The following is an 8,398-nucleotide window of genomic DNA, read 5'->3' on the forward strand; positions in this document are numbered from 1 at the left end:
GCTCTGGGACAGGGGAGGGGTCTGCATGTGCTGAAGCGGCAGCCTCTGCGGTCCCCAAGCTTGGCCGGACCGGGATCCCCACCGCAGAGGGGGAAGGGAGGGAGAACCCCTGCGCTTCACCTCTGGTAAGATCAGGGCGCCCCGAGGACGCTGTGGGGCTTGGAAACACATCAAGAACCACACGGGAGAGACGTTAGAGAGAGAAAACATCACCTGACGGGGAGCGCTGACCATCCCTCCAGCCCCTCTGAAGGACGGGGTAAGGCAAGAGGTGCAGGGCCTCTGGTTTTAGGATTCTTCAGGATCTCACAAAGCGGGGAAGGTCTGAGTCAAACCCCAGATGCACCCAGAGGCCCGAGCTGATCGCTCCCCCCTTTCTTCACCTTAACGGGGCCGCTGAAGCTTCGACAGCTCGGTTAGGAGCAGGCAGTGAGGAGGTAAGCTCATGACAAAGCAAGGCAGCGTCTGGGGAGTTTCATAAGCCACCATCTCCATGCCAAATCCCCCGAGCTCCTCCTGCTCAGAGGGAAACGCACACGCAAGACCTGAGGTTCCCAGCTCTGGGAGCTCAATTTCCCTTTTTCCAGCAGGGGGGCTGCTGTCTGCAGCCCGATGTCCACTCGGACCTAAGGAGAAAACCTCTGATGGGTGCCAGGCTGAAAGCACGTGGGAAAAGAGCAGGGAAGGGAGGCCTAAAGACCAGTTGTCCCCAGCTTAAAACCTAGAGCTAACTGAGGCCACCCAGCGCAAGCAGCAGAGTGGAACGGGCGCTCCGGGTCCTTCCATGTCAGCCCTTCCCTTCATCCAGACGAGGCACGGAGGCATCAACAGATCCTGCCGGATGGCAGAGAGGTGCGAGGCCCATTCCCTGCTCGGGGGCAAACTTCCATTTGTTGAGGGCCACCCTTTGTTCAGCTGTTCTCCAGGGCTACTGCTAGCCAACGGTGTCGCCTTCTCCCAAACGTCCAGCTCCGCTTGATTTACCGAGAGCACGGGCGAGAGACGTTTGCTTCAGGCTTCCCAAAGAAGAGCTCGCACCTCCTGGTTCAGACCAAACAAGGACAGGATCACCCCCAAAAGAAACATTTTTAGCACACACTCAGAAAGGGAAGCGATGCTGGAGGAGCGGCTGGCAGGAGCTGGAGCAATTAAGGCCTCGGCGCAGCAAAGCGCAAAATGCTGCCCGTACAAAATCCAGGCGCTCAGCAACTCCGGGAACAAAGTCTGCAGCGAGAAACACCCTGGTGCTGGGTGCGTGACGGCCGCCCCCTCCCTGGGGTCTCCTCTCCCCCCACGTCAAGCAGCAAATGCCGCTGGCCACGTGGGAGGGCCGGGGTTATTTGCTTTCAAGGCACAGGCGCCTTGGCATGGGCTCCGGCAACGGACGTGCCCCTGGCAGACACGGCCCCCCCACAGGCCTTGGGGTCAGGGGGTGTTTTGGGATGCCCAGAGCGGCTTTCGCAGCACCCCTGTGCATTTCCAGCTGCAAAGGCTGGACCCAAAAGCAGCCGTGGCTGCAGGATTTAAGGGAAAGAAAAGAGACAACGATGACGTGGTTCCGGCAGAGTTTGCTCCAGCACTTTGGGCTTTTTTTTTTTTTATTATTTTTGTAATTTATTGAATGCAAACGTGCTTGGATACCCCAAAATAACGGCAAACGCTGCTGCTGAAACGGTTCCTGCGGGCGATGGGCCGATAACCCATCCCACGAGGGCTGGTCTGCACGGAGCAGCCCACCGCCACGCTTCCTGCTGTGCCCCATCCCAAGGCCAAGGGGACAAAAGGGGCGGCATGATTCAACCCGGATTTGATTTCAATTGATCCCAACACCCCTGGATATATATTCCCAGCAGCTGTTATCAAGGTGGGAAAGAACGGCCCAGCGGTACTGGTTTTGAGGGAAGGAGGCGGGCAGGTATTGCGGCCTCCTAATGGGAGCGTGGGCTCTGCTTGGACGGCCGACGCTCACAGCCGACCCGCCGGCTATTCGCTTCCGACCCGCTCCCTCCAACCCCTCCAGCCGCACAAATTCAGCTTCTGCTGGAATCACACGCTGCCTCGGCACGGGGGCTGCTCTGCGATACTCTCCTCCTCATAGCCTGCGCCTCCATTTTCGGCGAGCTCTGGGCTCACCTCTCCACGCTCGGCTGCTCCGTCCCTCTCCGGTCACACCCTGCCCAGGCCCGGGCTGTCCTGCTCGGATGGTTCCGGCGGGATCCGCTGCGGCAGGACCCCTCTCTCCTGCGAGACCCGGCCCTGCCGCAGCAGCCAGCAGGTAACTGCCGTGCTCTCGGCGAGCGGCGCGGCCAGAAATCCAAACAGTTTGGTTCCTCCCGCACCCAGAGGCTTTTGCAGCACGGCCCAGATAACGCACACGGAGAAGGCGGCATGGTGGGATGCTCGATGGCCCTCGCCAAGCCTGGCTATCGGCTCGCTGACAGATGGGGGGAGAACGGTCACTCTAAGGCACTCCAAGAGTTTAATTATTAATTTTTCCCACTGAAATCTACTGTCTCTCAGGAAGGCATGCTGCCTTGCCCCAAGCAGAGCCTGTGCCCTGCTGCTGACACGCCTTGGAAAGGGCTCTGTCTGCCTGTCTGTCTGTCTGTCTGCCCGCCCTTCCTTCCTCCCCCCTTTCCTTTTTTCTTTGCTTCTAGCACATGAAAAGGCTCTCTGGGAGTACCAGGTAGAAAATAATACTCTGCCAGGGTGCTCGATGGGCCATTTGAAACCCTCTGCATTGTTTTCCCTGCTCCAGGCGGCAGCAGGGGATTAAAACTTGAGCCATTATGCGCATGTTTTGTGCTCATTGTGCTCCGCTCAGCCGTCCCTCCGCATTAACATCTAAACAGGTCGCACGTCCAGGCCAGAGCCGGGTCTGGCCATCTCCCCGCCGCCGCAGCAGCTTCGCCAGGGCCCTCGCCAGGGCTCGCCATCCCTTCCTCCCGTACGCCGAGCGAGCTGGATGCTTCCGCAGGTCAAGCAGGAGCAGAGGAGAAACGCAGGGCGCTGGCAGTGGTTTTCTGAAGGGCCACAGCAATCCCATCGCCTGTGGTTTTCCCGCACGGCGTGGCAAAGCCGTCTCTGCCGGCCAGGAGCGCGGCGACAGCGGGATCCCTTCCCGAGGGGAATAGGCAGGCCCTGCTCATCCTTGGTCTGGAACAAGCACGTCCACGATTACTGCAGCTCGCTGCAGCAGCCCTTCCCCTTTGCAGAAAAGCCCCAAACCCAAGGACTGCGGACGCCTCGGCCGAACCGGCTGGCGAGCTGCGTGCCTGCACAAGCCAGCCAGCGCCGTTTCGGTTCAGCTCGAGGAGGAGGAGCACCGCCTGGAAACCCCTTCCTGGCTCCATTTCCTAAGGGAGAGCGAGCAGGCAGAGCGCTGGTGACGGCACAAGGCCCAGCGTTTGCATGGGAGTTGCACTGAGCGGCGAAGCCGGTGCGGCAAAGCACTCCGGCCCCGTCCGCCAGCACGGCCATGCAAACACACCTCGCTCGGATGCCTCCGGCCGCATCAACGGGGAGAAATTATCCCCCAGCAGAGCTAGCTGCGATGATGCAAACACCACGGCAAATCCCAGCCTCCAAACCCAGAGCTGAGGCCATCCTTGCGCCCAGCCCCAGCCCAGGCACACTGAGAGGTTTTGCCAGCAGAACTCGCTCGGCGTGGGGTAAAAACCATGGGAGGGGGAGCAAAGAGCAGCAAAATCCTACTCCAGGCCAACAAACAAGGCCAACCAACTGCAAAAAAAAAAAGGAAAAAAAAAAAAAAAAAGAGTTTTTTTGCATTAGCATGCCTTGTTTCGGTCGGGCAGTATATATCTGTTTCTATAAATAAATGATATAAGCTGTGTCTGTGCGAAAGGGCTCGCCAGCTAAAGCTCTACCGCCACGAACAAGGCGCCTGTGTTCCCAGAGCATCCGACACGACCCAGCCCCGCTCTGCCAGGGGAGGCCGAGGGACAAAGATCCGTGCCCAGCAGCACTATTTTCCTCTCCTTTTTAAATGCTGCCTCCTATTTCACGCATCCCAATCGTCCCCACTTTAAAATTTAATAAGAAAATATATTTTCTCCTCATCAAAAAACTCCCCCTCGCAGCTCAGAAAGAGGATTTCCAGCCCCGCTGCCTCTGATTTCAAGGCGGCTTGAAGTACGGAGGCTGAATTATTTGCTGGAGGATGGGCGTAGGTAGCTCTTGGGTTTAGTCCTGCACAGACATCCCCAGAAAAAACAAACCAAACCATGTTATTCTCCGCAGCACACCAACCCTCCCGGACAAGGGAGCGGCACCCACCAGCCCCATCGTTTCAAGCATCGTCTCCGAAGTTTGGAGCTCCACACCGCCGCAGAGCCGAGCGAGACGGGGAAGGAAACGACCCTCTTGCCGCTTTCAGTCTGAAGGCACTGGTCGCAAAGAGTTTGAATTGAACCCTCTTTTTTTATAAAATAGCTTTATGATTGCTGTAATTAAAGTAATTAAAAACACTGCTCCTTTTGTTCTGTACGCTTGCCCTGTCCATCTAACGTGGCTTCTTGGGGATCCCTCCGTGCTGCTTGGGTCACACATGGCAACAACAAAACCACCCCAGATCTCCCTCCTGATGCAGCAGGGGGAAAGAATCATAGAATGGAATCATAGAATGTTTTGGGGGGGAAGGGACCCCTAGAAGTCATCTAGTCCAACCCCCCTGCAGGAGCAGGGACACCTTGAACCACATCAGGTTGCTCACAGCCCCGGCCAACCTGGCCTGGAATGGTCCCAGGGATGGGGCCTCCACCCCCTCTCGGGGCAACCCCTGCCAGGGTTTCACCACCCTCATTGTAAAGAACTTCTTCCTTATATCCAGTCTAAACCTACCCTGGTTTAGTTTAAAACCATTACCCCTTGTCTTGTCACTGCTGGCCCTACTAAAAAGATTTTCCCCGTCTTTCCTATAGGCCCCCTTTAGGTACTGAAAGGCAGAAAAACAGAAGAGAATAACATTCATGGTGAAATAAAAAGAAAGGGCTGGTGCCAGGCCCCAAGCCAGCAGGTACCACCACTGAAACATGGTTTGTGTCTTCCAATAGGTTTTGCTACAGCACGCGAGTCTTGAAAAGCAAGAGGCGAATCTAAAATCAGCTGCGACGGGAGGGGGGAGGAGACGGCCTCTCACCACCACGCAGCAAACACAGATTCCCCCTGCCGGGATATGAATAGCAAGCTCACAGATTTCACTGGATTCAAGCAAAAAAGGTTCTTCATCAGGGATCGGAGCAGGAAACTCTCTTCTTCCCCGTCCCCCCACCCTGGCAATCGGGGGCAAACCCACGGAGAGGAGCCCGGCAGCCAGGTCCCAAGCTCCCATCCCGGCGCAGAGCACAGCTGCCACGCAGAGACGACGCAGCCTGACCGGAGGCTGGTTGGGGATTAAATTCCCATACGTTTAACAGAATTAAGTCTCTACCATCTGCTAACTTCTGGAGATATCAAAACAAACAAGTGGTGGACGAGATCCAGAAATCCCGTCGATTTGGCCGGCCTGAAAAATTAAGTTTTTAAACACTGGCAGGCGTTTTTGTAGCCACGATCGGCATCAAGCAGCCTCAATGGCAACGCAGGGAGGTTTTCGTTCCCAGATTTACCAGTATGACCAGGATCCACACTGGTGTACGAGGGCTTGGTGGTCCCAGGCAGACATTTCATGGAAGAACGACCGGGATCCCGCCAAGCGTTCAGCCTAACAACCCTCCCCACACCCGGGACCATTTCCCCGTTGCGATGAGCAGCTACTGGTTATCTCCATCCCGGCGGGTTTCGTGCTATTTCATCTCACTGGGCTTCACAATGTAAAGTTTCTAAGCTCAGCCAGGACACCCCGTTTATTCTAGCAGTATAAATAGAAAATCTGCCATGCAGGATGCCAAAAGGAAGGGAACACCAAGTTCCCTCGCTCCCGTCGCACGCTACGACGGCCTCGTACCATAACTGTGCTGGTTTGCTATTAGTGCATTATTATTTTTATAGCACCCAGATGTGTGCTTAGATACTTGATGGTACAAATAAATTAAAGCCCTAGAAAACATCTTGCAGGGGGCAATCGCGTGTTAGCAGGAGGAGGGATTAGACCCAGGAAAACCTAATCGGGGTGGAATAAACCCAGAAAACTAGAGAGGCAAACTGATTCCTGCCAGACAAGGAGAGCTTTGGGCACTGTTGGTGCTCCTGGTCATCACAGGAGGTCCTGAGCTACCTCCACGCCTCGCCAACAGCCAGAGCCTTGCATTTCTGCATGGTCCCACCAGTTTAGAGTGGTCCCTATGGGGAAGCGGGGCCCCCTCACACAGACCAGGCTGCAGGGTTAACGCTGGGAGTACAAGTGCTGGCAGTACTCGCCGATCCTCCTGCTGCTCCTCAGACCCTGAGCAGGAAAACTCCAGGCAAGCAAGTCTTTGGGAAGCACCTCTGCCAGTCCCCACCCCTCCTAACGCCAGCACGGCCACATGTGGGGTGACGCATTTTTTTTTTTTCTTTGCCCTCCTCAGACACACTAAAAATACATCCTTTGAGGCAGCTGCTTCCACAAGCAAGGCTCGACTCCTAACGCACTGCTTAAAACCTAAGTACAGCGGCTATCAAACTTCCGCTGCTCACCTTCTAGGGAAGTCTCTTCAAATTAAACTAATTGTGGGAAAGTAATCGCAGCCCCAATCACATGCAGACACCAGCAGCAAGGAATTAAGGACTTTACAGGGGCCTAGACTGAGAAACGGGAGGCGAAGAGAGAAAAGAAACTGGGTTTGAAAGAAAACAACATGTTCTGACTACCAAGCCCCTCTCCCTCTCACAGACCAAAAGCCAGGAGGCTCTTAAGGAAGTGGCCCAGACCCACAAGGAATAGCCCCGCTGAAACACTTGACCTCCCTGCAGAAGCTCCATTCCCTGCCCCTGGGCCTCCTCCTCCCTAGGACTTCAGGAAACACCCCCGGGGCCACCTCGCTGCCCGCAGTCCCCCAAACCTCACCAGGCACCTCGAGAAGCGACAGTGAGAACCTGCCGTTAAGTCTTTGCTGTTCCCTGTGGGAAGTCAGGGCGGACCTGGACACCGCATCAGGATTGTGCCCACCTCTCCGTGAGCCTTCTCCTGCATCTGGAACCACACCAGGCCCTCCTCGCGAACGCCGTGATTCCTCCCAACCATCCCCAAACAGGCAGACAGCTGTTACAGGATCACCTTTTTTCTTCTGAAAACACACAGGCTGCATTACCGAGGCTGCAGCAGGATCCTCTCCACACCTCCCACGTTCTCTTCCCCCGCCAAAACCAGTGTAATAGCGAGATTCCCTCCTCCCAAGCCCCTAAACCATTCAGCAGCTGCAGCACTGTTCTTCCCAGGACGTTGGGGTGTGATAAGAGACCCACATGCCCCGTTCTCAAACACCATCCTTGGGACACCGGTACCTTGAGAAACCAGAGAGGATCGAGACAGCCCAAAGCCCGACCGGCTCCTTATTCACATGGCCACTCCTCAAAAACCTGGAGGAGCAGGAAAATCCCCCCAAGGAACTGGTGCCCCCCAAACAAGCCACCACCTTGCTTGCAAGAGATGTTACAGCTGAAGAATTACGGGGACCCTTGCCAGCCCCTGTCCGAGCCCTGTGCTGGAGGAGGAAGGCTGCTCCTCCTCCTCAGCCCCCCAACCCAGGGCAGGGAGGAGGAAGGGGCTCTGTCCTGGGAGCTCTGGAAGGGAATGCCAAGTCCCAAATACCAGAGAGGGAGTGGGGACCATCCCTCCCAGGAGCTGTGGGGGCACAGGACCAGCCCCCGCCCCCTCAAAGCCTCCCCCAGCCAAGGGGGGGCCTCATCCTGCCCCTAACTACAAGGCAGCATGACCAGACCGCCCGATCCCCAGAGGTGCCAGGGAGGGGGGGGCGAGCCCAGGCCTCTAGACATTCACGTGAAGTGTCTTACAGGATTAAACAAACCAGCATCCCAGTACAGGGAACTCAATTTAGCAAGCCTGCTAGACTATGCTTTCACGAAAACAGTTCTAATACAGACTCCCTCCTGCGTGTAACAAATTTCTGGATTCTAAACAGAAAAGAAAGCACTGGATAGATGTGAAAAGTAATGTGTGGCAAGGTCTTGGTAGTGGGGGGCCTACAGGGGTGGCTTCTGAGAGAAGCTGCTAGAATTTTCCCCGGGGCCCCCCGCTAGCCAAGGCCAAGCCAATCACCGATAGCGGAAGCACCTCTGTGATAACTTATTTAAGACCGAAAAAAAAAAAAAAAAACAAACCCAAACCAAACACCACAAGCACAGTAGCCGGAGAGAGAAGAGAAGTGAGAGGATGCAAGAGAAAACAGCCCTGCAGACACCAAGGTCAGTGAAGAAGGAGGGGGAGGAGGTGCTCCAG

The sequence above is a fragment of the Egretta garzetta genome, unplaced genomic scaffold, assembly GCF_000687185.1.
Source record: "Egretta garzetta isolate BGI_Z169 unplaced genomic scaffold, ASM68718v1 scaffold668, whole genome shotgun sequence".
Lineage (NCBI taxonomy): Eukaryota > Metazoa > Chordata > Aves > Pelecaniformes > Ardeidae > Egretta > Egretta garzetta.